Below are 11,411 nucleotides of genomic sequence, written 5' to 3'. Positions count from 1 at the left end.
CAGGTGAGGTGAGGTGAGCACACGGATGCCTGGCTCACCACAGTCAATGAATATGAATGCTTTGTTTACTTGTATTAACTCTGGTGTGCAGACCACCTCCCGACCGACGCACACACACACACACACTTCATTACCCCGACACTGTGGCAGTGGATCTCACTTTAGATAAAATGAGTGCCCTGCCTTGCCAGTGTATGTCTACCTACAACACCATCCCTGCTGTATTAGGTGACTGTGCATGCTTAAATAAAGGTTAAATAAAGGTTGAATAAATAAATGGTTGAATAAATAAAAGATGAAAGAAATAAAAGGTTAAATAAATGCTTCTGTGAGATAACAGGGGAGACTGATCAGTGTGAATGTCTTAATGATCCACACTGAATCATTCTATAGCCTGAGGACTCCTGATCTCTACAGGAGTGATAAGTGTTGTGGTCTAGTGCGGTCTTTTTGTCTCCCATAGTTTCTCAGCAGCAGCTGTAAGCAGTGGTTCTAAGACTGTTGCCGAAAACAAAGACGGTTCTGACAAGTTACTCCAGGAAGTGAAGAGAGGAAGGCTCCACACCACTCTCTCACTTCAGTATCTTACCTTTTCAGATCTAATTTTGCTCTTTTGTAGCTTTGGTAACTATGTGTTTCCATCCCAGTTCACTCCTCCCCCTGTAGGCTTTACAGACGCTCCCCACCCCTTGGCTGCTCCTCCCCCTGTAGGCTTTACAGACGCTCCCCACCCCTTGGCTGCTCCTCTCCCTGTAGGCTTTACAGACGCTCCCCACCCCTTGGCTGCTCCTCTCCCTGTGGGCTTTACAGACGCTCCCCACCCCTTGGCTGCTCCTCCCCCTGTAGGCTTTACAGACGCTCCCCACCCCTTGGCTGCTCCTCTCCCTGTAGGCTTTACAGACGCTCCCCACCCCTTGGCTGCTCCTCTCCCTGTAGGCTTTACAGACGCTCCCCACCCCTTGGCTGCTCCTCTCCCTGTAGGCTTTACAGACGCTCCCCACCCCTTGGCTGCTCCTCTCCCTGTAGGCTTTACAGACGCTCCCCACCCCTTGGCTGCTCCTCCCCCTGTAGGCTTTACAGACGCTCCCCACCCCTTGGCTGCTCCTCTCCCTGTAGGTTTTACAGACGCTCCCCACCCCTTGGCTGCTCCTCCCCCAGTAGGCTTTACAGACGCTCCCCACCCCTTGGCTGCTCCTCTCCCTGTAGGCTTTACAGACGCTCCTCACCCCTTGGCTGCTCCTCTTCTAATTTAGTGGACCCTGCGCGCACAACCCATGTGGAATTCCGGGTCTCTGGCAGCGTTTTGAACTGCCAATCTGCGTTCCAGAACACAGAGTTAATCTCAGCCTATGCTGCCCTTCACTCCCTAGACTTTTTGGCCCTGATGGAGACATGGATCCCCCCAGAGAACACTGCTAGTCCAGCTGCTCTCTCTTCACCTGACTATGTTCTCTCTCATAGCCCAAGAGCATCTGATTGTCGCGGTGGTGGCACAGGTCTACTCATTTCTCCTAAGTGGAAACTCCAAGCGGGCTGTCATGTGCCTTTTACTGAGGAGTGGCTTCCGTCTGGCCACTCTACCATAAAGGCCTGATTGGTGAAATGCTGCAGAGATGGTTGTCCTTCTGGAAGTTTCCCCCATCTCCACTGAGGAGCTCTGTCAGAGTGACCATTGGGTTCTTGGTCACCTCCTTGACCAAGGCCCTTCTCCCCCAATTGCTCAGTTTGGAAGAGTCTTGGTGGTTCCAAACTTCTTTCATTCAAGAATGAGGCCACTGTTCTTGGAGACCTTCAATGCTGCAGACATGTTTTGGTACCCTTCCCCAGATCTGTGCCTCGACACAATCCTGTCTCGGAGCTCTACGGACAATTCCTTTGACCTCACGGCTTGGTTTTTGCTCTGACATGCACTGTCAACTGTGGAACCTTATATAGGTGAGTGCCTTTCCAAATTATGTACACAGGTGGACTCCAATCAAGTTGTATAAACTGCTAAAGGATGATCAATGGAAACAAGATGCACCTGAGCTCAATTTCGAATCTCATAGCAAAGGGTCTGAATACTTATGTAAATAAGATATCAGTTTTACATTTTTTGTAATACATTTGGAAACATTTCTAAACCTGTTTTTGCTTTGTCATTATGGGGTAGTGTGTGCAGATTTAAGAAACGATTTAATCAATTTTAGAATAAGGCTGTAACATAACAACATGTGATAAAGTGAAGGGACCACTGATCTATGGAATGACTGCCAGTCCACCCATTATGTCATCATTGACTTGACTGGGGAGGCCCGTTCTATAGGTTCTGTGGTCTGACCGCTGCGCTCTCTGCACTAAGTTTCCAAAGAAGAAAAAAATCATTAAAAAACAGTCAGGCAGCATCATGGACGACTTTATTCCATTTGCAACTGATGGTGGCAAAACGCACTTTGATCAATTGGGTTAACTTGGACACATCTCTTTTGATACGTGTACACCTGTGCTATGTTAAGAAATCAATGGGTGGAGAATATAGGACCCTATTTCATCTCTTGTACCTCCAGAATGCATTCACCGTGACCCTGTTGGCTTTTTAAGTGAGAGGTTAAGGAAGTTCTAAGACGATAGAGGGTAAGGAAGTGTGCAGTAGTCCATAGCTTTATTCCCATCACAGTGACAGTGCTACCGGCATCTAGCATTCACCCCTAAGGACTGAAGGAAGGTCTCCGCTCTCTTTAAGCTCCTGTAAAAAAAAAAACACAGAACACACGTGTCAATACAGGTCTGATCTTCGTACCGGCTGATCATGATACATGAGAAAATAACAGCCTATTGGGTCCATCATGTAAGCCCCATTCCAACAGGATCCAGAAATAAATATTCTATTGATGCACAATAACTATGAATCGATTCACAGAGAGAACTCCTGTCTCATGAAACTAACTACGAATAGATTCACAGAGAACTCCTGTCTCATGAAACTAACTACGAATAGATTCACAGAGAACTCCTGTCTCATGAAACTAACTACGAATAGATTCACAGAGAACTCCTGTCTCATGAAACTAACTACGAATAGATTCACAGAGAACTCCCGTCTCGTGAAACTAACTACGAATAAATTCACAGAGAACTCCTGTCTCATGAAACTCATGTTATCACAATGCAGTCCTTGAAAGAATAGTGATTGACAGGTGATCTATTAGAACTGAACTGAACAGCTGACTTTAATCTCTAGCTACTGTTGGGCAATATGCTGCTGTAAGCCCCCCGGAGTAGAGGCCTAGTTTATACAAAGCAAGGCTCTTGGTGAAATAAGTAGGCATACCAATAAGAGGATTACTGTTAGATACACCCTTGGGACATTATTATCTGCATGCTGTGTAACCTCCCTAGCATGGTTTAATGTAGTTCACTAAGAAACCTTGGTATTTACATTAGATCATCTTTTCCTCTGTGCTTTTTATTTTACGGAGGATGAACCCTCCATGCCGCTTACCTGACTGTACATGGGTGAGGACATTAAGCAGGGTAAGCTAACAGAACACGGTGCTTTAGTGACACCAGGTGGAGAGACTGTGGTACTGCTGTTGTCTCTGTCTGTCCGGTTGATAGTATAAGGGTCGGTTTCCCGGGACACAGATTAAGCCTAGTTTGGGACTAAAAAGCTATTTTAATGGAGAATCTCCCTTGTGAATGGTTTTTAGTCCTGGACCAGGCTGAATATTTACATTTACATTTACATTTTAGTCATTTAGCAGACGCTCTTATCCAGAGCGACTTACAGTTAGTGAGTGCATACATTATTATTTTTTTAAATTTTTCATACTGGCCCCCCGTGGGAATCGAACCCACAACCGCCATGCAAACGCCATGCTCTACCAACTGAGCTACATCCCTGCCAGCCATTCCCTCCCCTACCCTGGACAACGCTGGGCCAATTGTGCGCCGCCCCATGGGTCTCCCGGTCGCGGCCGGCTACGACAGAGCCTGGATTCGAACCAGGATCTCTAGTGGCACAGCTAGCACTGCGATGCAGTGCCTTAGACCACTGCGCCACTCGGGAGACAAATATATGCCTAAGTGGTGGTAATAAGTGCAATAATGGTCTAAGGCAGAGCTGCCCAACCCTCTTCCTGGAGATCTACTGTCCTGTAGGTTCAGTCCAACCCTCTTCCTGGAGATCTACTGTCCTGTAGGTTTTCAGTCCAACCCTCTTCCTGGAGATCTACTGTCCTGTAGGTTCAGTCCAACCCTCTTCCTGGAGATCTACTGTCCTGTATCAGTCCAACCCTCTTCCTGGAGATCTACTGTCCTGTATCAGCCCAACCCTCTTCCTGGAGATCTACTGTCCTGTATCAGCCCAACCCTCTTCCTGGAGATCTACTGTCCTGTATCAGCCCAACCCTCTTCCTGGAGATCTACTGTCCTGTAGGTTCAGTCCAACCCTCTTCCTGGAGATCTACTGTCCTGTATCAGCCCAACCCTCTTCCTGGAGATCTACTGTCCTGTAGCTGCCCAACCCTCTTCCTAGAGATCTACTGTCCTGTAGGTTCAGTCCAACCCTCTTCCTGGAGATCTACTGTCCTGTAGGTTCAGTCCAACCCTCTTCCTGAAGATCTACCGTCCTGTATCAGCCCAACCCTCTTCCTGGAGATCTACCGTCCTGTATCAGCCCAACCCTCTTCCTGGAGATCTACTGTCCTGTATCAGTCCAACCCTCTTCCTGGAGATCTACCGTCCTGTATCATTCCAACCCTCTTCCTGGAGATCTACCGTCCTGTATCAGCCCAACCCTCTTCCTGGAGATCTACTGTCCTGTATCAGCCCAACCCTCTTCCTGGAGATCTACTGTCCTGTAGGTTCAGTCCAACCCTCTTCCTGGAGATCTACTGTCCTGTATCAGCCCAACCCTCTTCCTGGAGATCTACTGTCCTGTAGCTGCCCAACCCTCTTCCTAGAGATCTACTGTCCTGTAGGTTCAGTCCAACCCTCTTCCTGGAGATCTACTGTCCTGTAGGTTCAGTCCAACCCTCTTCCTGAAGATCTACCGTCCTGTATCAGCCCAACCCTCTTCCTGGAGATCTACCGTCCTGTATCAGCCCAACCCTCTTCCTGGAGATCTACTGTCCTGTATCAGTCCAACCCTCTTCCTGGAGATCTACCGTCCTGTATCATTCCAACCCTCTTCCTGGAGATCTACCGTCCTGTATCAGCCCAACCCTCTTCCTGGAGATCTACTGTCCTGTATCAGTCCAACCCTCTTCCTGGAGATCTACTGTCCTGTAGGTTCAGTCCAACCCTCTTCCTGGAGATCTACTGTCCTGTAGGTTTTCAGTCCAACCCTCTTCCTGGAGATCTACTGTCCTGTAGGTTTTCAGTCCAACCCTCTTCCTGGAGATCTACTGTCCTGTAGGTTTTCAGTCCAACCCTCTTCCTGGAGATCTACCGTCCTGTAGGTTTTCAGTCCAACCCTCTTCCTGGAGATCTACTGTCCTGTAGGTTTTCAGTCCAACCCTCTTCCTGGAGATCTACTGTCCTGTATCAGTCCAACCCTCTTCCTGGAGATCTACTGTCCTGTAGGTTCAGTCCAACCCTCTTCCTGGAGATCTACTGTCCTGTAGGTTTTCAGTCCAACCCTCTTCCTGGAGATCTACTGTCCTGTAGGTTTTCAGTCCAACCCTCTTCCTGGAGATCTACTGTCCTGTAGGTTTTCAGTCCAACCCTCTTCCTGGAGATCTACTGTCCTGTAGGTTTTCAGTCCAACCCTCTTCCTGGAGATCTACTGTCCTGTAGGTTTTCAGTCCAACCCTCTTCCTGGAGATCTACTGTCCTGTAGGTTTTCAGTCCAACCCTCTTCCTGGAGATCTACTGTCCTGTAGGTTTTCAGCCCAACCCTCTTCCTGGAGATCTACTGTCCTGTAGGTTTTCAGTCCAACCCTCTTCCTGGAGATCTACTGTCCTGTAGGTTTTCAGTCCAACCCTCTTCCTGGAGATCTACCGTCCTGTAGGTTCAGTCCAACCCTCTTCCTGGAGATCTACCGTCCTGTAGGTTTTCAGTCCAACCCTCTTCCTGGAGATCTACCGTCCTGTAGGTTTTCAGTCCAACCCTCTTCCTGGAGATCTACTGTCCTGTAGGTTCAGTCCAACCCTCTTCCTGGAGATCTACTGTCCTGTAGGTTTTCAGTCCAACCCTCTTCCTGGAGATCTACTGTCCTGTAGGTTCAGTCCAACCCTCTTCCTGGAGATCTACTGTCCTGTAGGTTTTCAGTCCAACCCTCTTCCTGGAGATCTACCGTCCTGTAGGTTTTCAGTCTAACCCTCTTCCTGGAGATCTACTGTCCTGTAGGTTCAGCCCAACCCTCTTCCTGGAGATCTACTGTCCTGTAGGTTTTCAGTCCAACCCTCTTCCTGGAGATCTACTGTCCTGTATCAGTCCAACCCTCTTCCTGGAGATCTACTGTCCTGTAGGTTTTCAGTCCAACCCTCTTCCTGGAGATCTACTGTCCTGTAGGTTCAGTCCAACCCTCTTCCTGGAGATCTACTGTCCTGTAGGTTTTCCGTCCAACCCTCTTCCTGGAGATCTACTGTCCTGTAGGTTTTCAGTCCAACCCTCTTCCTGGAGATCTACCGTCCTGTAGGTTCAGTCCAACCCTCTTCCTGGAGATCTACCGTCCTGTAGGTTTTCAGTCCAACCCTCTTCCTGGAGATCTACCGTCCTGTAGGTTTTCAGTCCAACCCTCTTCCTGGAGATCTACTGTCCTGTAGGTTCAGTCCAACCCTCTTCCTGGAGATCTACTGTCCTGTAGGTTTTCAGTCCAACCCTCTTCCTGGAGATCTACTGTCCTGTAGGTTTTCAGTCCAACCCTCTTCCTGGAGATCTACTGTCCTGTAGGTTTTCAGTCCAACCCTCTTCCTGGAGATCTACCGTCCTGTAGGTTTTCAGTCCAACCCTCTTCCTGGAGATCTACTGTCCTGTAGGTTCAGTCCAACCCTCTTCCTGGAGATCTACTGTCCTGTAGGTTTTCAGTCCAACCCTCTTCCTGGAGATCTACCGTCCTGTAGGTTTTCAGTCTAACCCTCTTCCTGGAGATCTACTGTCCTGTAGGTTCAGCCCAACCCTCTTCCTGGAGATCTACTGTCCTGTAGGTTTTCAGTCCAACCCTCTTCCTGGAGATCTACTGTCCTGTAGGTTCAGTCCAACCCTCATCCTGGAGATCTACTGTCCTGTAGGTTTTCAGTCCAACCCTCTTCCTGGAGATCTACTGTCCTGTAGGTTCAGCCCAACCCTCTTCCTGGAGATCTACTGTCCTGTAGGTTTTCAGTCCAACCCTCTTCCTGGAGATCTACTGTCCTGTAGGTTCAGCCCAACCCTCTTCCTGGAGATCTACTGTCCTGTAGGTTCAGTCCAACCCTCATCCTGGAGATCTACTGTCCTGTAGGTTTTCAGTCCAACCCTCTTCCTGGAGATCTACTGTCCTGTAGGTTCAGTCCAACCCTCATCCTGGAGATCTACTGTCCTGTAGGTTTTCAGTCCAACCCTCTTCCTGGAGATCTACTGTCCTGTAGGTTCAGTCCAACCCTCATCCTGGAGATCTACTGTCCTGTAGGTTTTCAGTCCAACCCTCTTCCTGGAGATCTACTGTCCTGTAGGTTCAGCCCAACCCTCTTCCTGGAGATCTACTGTCCTGTAGGTTTTCAGTCCAACCCTCTTCCTGGAGATCTACTGTCCTGTATCAGTCCAACCCTCTTCCTGGAGATCTACTGTCCTGTAGGTTTTCAGTCCAACCCTCTTCCTGGAGATCTACTGTCCTGTAGGTTCAGTCCAACCCTCTTCCTGGAGATCTACTGTCCTGTAGGTTTTCCGTCCAACCCTCTTCCTGGAGATCTACTGTCCTGTAGGTTTTCAGTCCAACCCTCTTCCTGGAGATCTACTGTCCTGTAGGTTTTCAGTCCAACCCTCTTCCTGGAGATCTACTGTCCTGTAGGTTCAGTCCAACCCTCATCCTGGAGATCTCCTGTCCTGTAGGTTTTCAGTCCAACCCTAATTTAGCGTATCTGATTCAGCTAGTTAAGGTCTTGTTGAGCAGCTAATAAGTAGAATCAGGTGTGTTAAATTAGGGTTGGACTGAAAACCCACAGGACAGTAGATCTCTAGGAAGTGGGTTGGGTAGCCCTGGCCTAAGGTGTAAAACTAAATCCATTCTCACCTTCACAATGTCCAGCCCGCCAATGAGTTCCCCCTTGACGTATAGCTGAGGGTACGTTGGCCAGTTTGAGTATGTCTTCAGCCCCTGTCTGACCTGGAGATTGGTGAGTGGAAGAGACATGAACAAAACAATGTTACACATCTTTAGGTTTCACCAACAAAACAATGTTACACATCTTTAAGTTTCACCAACAAAACAATGTTACACATCTTTAAGTTTCACCAACAAAACAATGTTACACATCTTTAAGTTTCACCAACAAAACAATGTTACACATCTTTAAGTTTCACCAACAAAACAATGTTACACATCTTTAGGTTTCACCAACAAAACAATGTTACACATCTTTAAGTTTCACCAACAAAACAATGTTACACATCTTTAAGTTTCACCAACATCGTTTTGTGGGGGGCTCAAAGCTTCAAGGGACTTTGGTTGCAAGGAAGAGGCGTTCAGAATCAAAACACCTAAAATTACAACATACGGATCTGTTTTTCTGCATATTTGAATCTCACTGCTGAGAAAATAAGCCTCGACTTAAATGAATCTAAAGCAAAATGTCCCAGACAGATACAGAGAGGCTGTTTTACCTCCTCGTCTTCCAGTATATCAAAGGTACTGTATTCCACCCTGCAAACACAAAGCACAGGCATGATATTAACCAAAGCATCATATTATAAAACAACCTTTTCTCTGTCTCCATTCATTCCTCCTAGACCTCTAGTCCTCTGCATGCTGTACACTAAGGAATATCCCACTGGAGTTAACATGTGATTGAAATCTATCTGAATCTATGAATAATTACCACTAAAACATAACAACATGAAGACATCTTATCTAAATAAATCAACGTAACAACATATAGGGGTGTTATCTTACCCTGCACTGTTCATTATCATGATAAAGATATAGGGGTGTTATCTTACCCTGCACTGTTCATTATCATGATAAAGATATAGGGGTGTTATCTTACCCTGCACTGTTCATTATCATGATAAAGATATAGGGGTGTTATCTTACCCTGCACTGTTCATTATCATGATAAAGGTATAGGGGTGTTATCTTACCCTGCACTGTTCATTATCATGATAAAGATATAGGGGTGTTATCTTACCCTGCACTGTTCATTATCATGATAAAGATATAGGGGTGTTATCTTACCCTGCACTGTTCATTATCATGATAAAGATATAGGGGTGTTATCTTACCCTGCACTGTTCATTATCATGATAAAGATATAGGGGTGTTATCTTACCCTGCACTGTTCATTATCATGATAAAGATATAGGGGTGTTATCTTACCCTGCACTGTTCATTATCATGATAAAGATATAGAGGTGTTATCTTACCCTGCACTGTTCATTATCATGATAAAGATATAGGGGTGTTATCTTACCCTGCACTGTTCATTATCATGATAGAGATATAGGGGTGTTATCTTACCCTGCACTGTTCATTATCATGATAAAGATATAGGGGTGTTATCTTACCCTGCACTGTTCATTATCATGATAAAGATATAGGGGTGTTATCTTACCCTGCACTGTTCATTATCATGATAAGATATAGGGGTGTTATCTTACCCTGCACTGTTCATTATCATGATAGAGATATAGGGGTGTTATCTTACCCTGCACTGTTCATTATCATGATAGAGATATAGGGGTGTTATCTTACCCTGCACTGTTCATTATCATGATAAAGATATAGGGGTGTTATCTTACCCTGCACTGTTCATTATCATGATAAAGATATAGGGGTGTTATCTTACCCTGCACTGTTCATTATCATGATAAAGATATAGGGGTGTTATCTTACCCTGCACTGTTCATTATCATGATAAAGATATAGGGGTGTTATCTTACCCTGCACTGTTCATTATCATGATAAAGATATAGGGGTGTTTTCTTACCCTGCACTGTTCATTATCATGATAAAGATATAGGGGTGTTATCTTACCCTGCACTGTTCATTATCATGATAAAGATATAGGGGTGTTATCTTACCCTGCACTGTTCATTATCATGATAAAGATATAGGGGTGTTATCTTACCCTGCACTGTTCATTATCATGATAAAGATATAGGGGTGTTATCTTACCCTGCACTGTTCATTATCATGATAAAGATATAGGGGTGTTATCTTACCCTGCACTGTTCATTATCATGATAAAGATATAGGGGTGTTATCTTACCCTGCACTGTTCATTATCATGATAAAGATATAGGGGTGTTATCTTACCCTGCACTGTTCATTATCATGATAAAGATATAGGGGTGTTATCTTACCCTGCACTGTCATTATCATGATAAAGATATAGGGGTGTTATCTTACCCTGCACTGTCATTATCATGATAAAGATATAGGGGTGTTATCTTACCCTGCACTGTTCATTATCATGATAAAGATATAGGGGTGTTATCTTACCCTGCACTGTTCATTATCATGATAAAGATATAGGGGTGTTATCTTACCCTGCACTGTTCATTATCATGATAAAGATATAGGGGTGTTATCTTACCCTGCACTGTTCATTATCATGATAAAGATATAGGGGTGTTATCTTACCCTGCACTGTTCATTATCATGATAAAGATATAGGGGTGTTATCTTACCCTGCACTGTTCATTATCATGATAAAGATATAGGGGTGTTATCTTACCCTGCACTGTTCATTATCATGATAAAGATATAGGGGTGTTATCTTACCCTGCACTGTTCATTATCATGATAAAGATATAGGGGTGTTATCTTACCCTGCACTGTTCATTATCATGATAAAGATATAGGGGTGTTATCTTACCCTGCACTGTTCATTATCATGATAAAGATATAGGGTGTTATCTTACCCTGCACTGTTCATTATCATGATAAAGATATAGGGGTGTTATCTTACCCTGCACTGTTCATTATCATGATGAAGATATAGGGGTGTTATCTTACCCTGCACTGTTCATTATCATGATAAAGATATAGGGGTGTTATCTTACCCTGCACTGTTCATTATCATGATAAAGATATAGGGGTGTTATCTTACCCTGCACTGTTCATTATCATGATAAAGATATAGGGGTGTTATCTTACCCTGCACTGTTCATTATCATGATAAAGATATAGGGGTGTTATCTTACCCTGCACTGTTCATTATCATGATAGAGATATAGGGGTGTTATCTTACCCTGCACTGTTCATTAACATGATAAAGATATAGGGGTGTTA

General features: G+C 45.3%; 1 long non-coding RNA gene across 1 annotated transcript; it reads right to left on the bottom strand.

Moving 5' to 3' along the window:
- Positions 1–2,377: 2,377 nt before the first annotated feature.
- On the bottom strand, positions 2,378–9,089 carry LOC311115547. Its single transcript, XR_014611282.1, has 4 exons — positions 9,072–9,089; positions 8,783–8,822; positions 8,193–8,285; positions 2,378–2,725 (listed from the first exon to the last, which is right to left on the bottom strand). It is a non-coding gene; the product is annotated as an uncharacterized lncRNA (long non-coding RNA).
- Between the last annotated feature and the right edge of the window lie 2,322 nt (positions 9,090–11,411).

The sequence above is a fragment of the Coregonus lavaretus genome (assembly GCF_964263955.1).
Source record: "Coregonus lavaretus genome assembly, contig: HAP1_SCAFFOLD_152, whole genome shotgun sequence".
NCBI lineage: Eukaryota > Metazoa > Chordata > Actinopteri > Salmoniformes > Salmonidae > Coregonus > Coregonus lavaretus.
The sequence above is the reverse complement of the archived record's forward strand: the minus strand, read 5'-3'. Positions and strand labels throughout refer to the sequence as shown.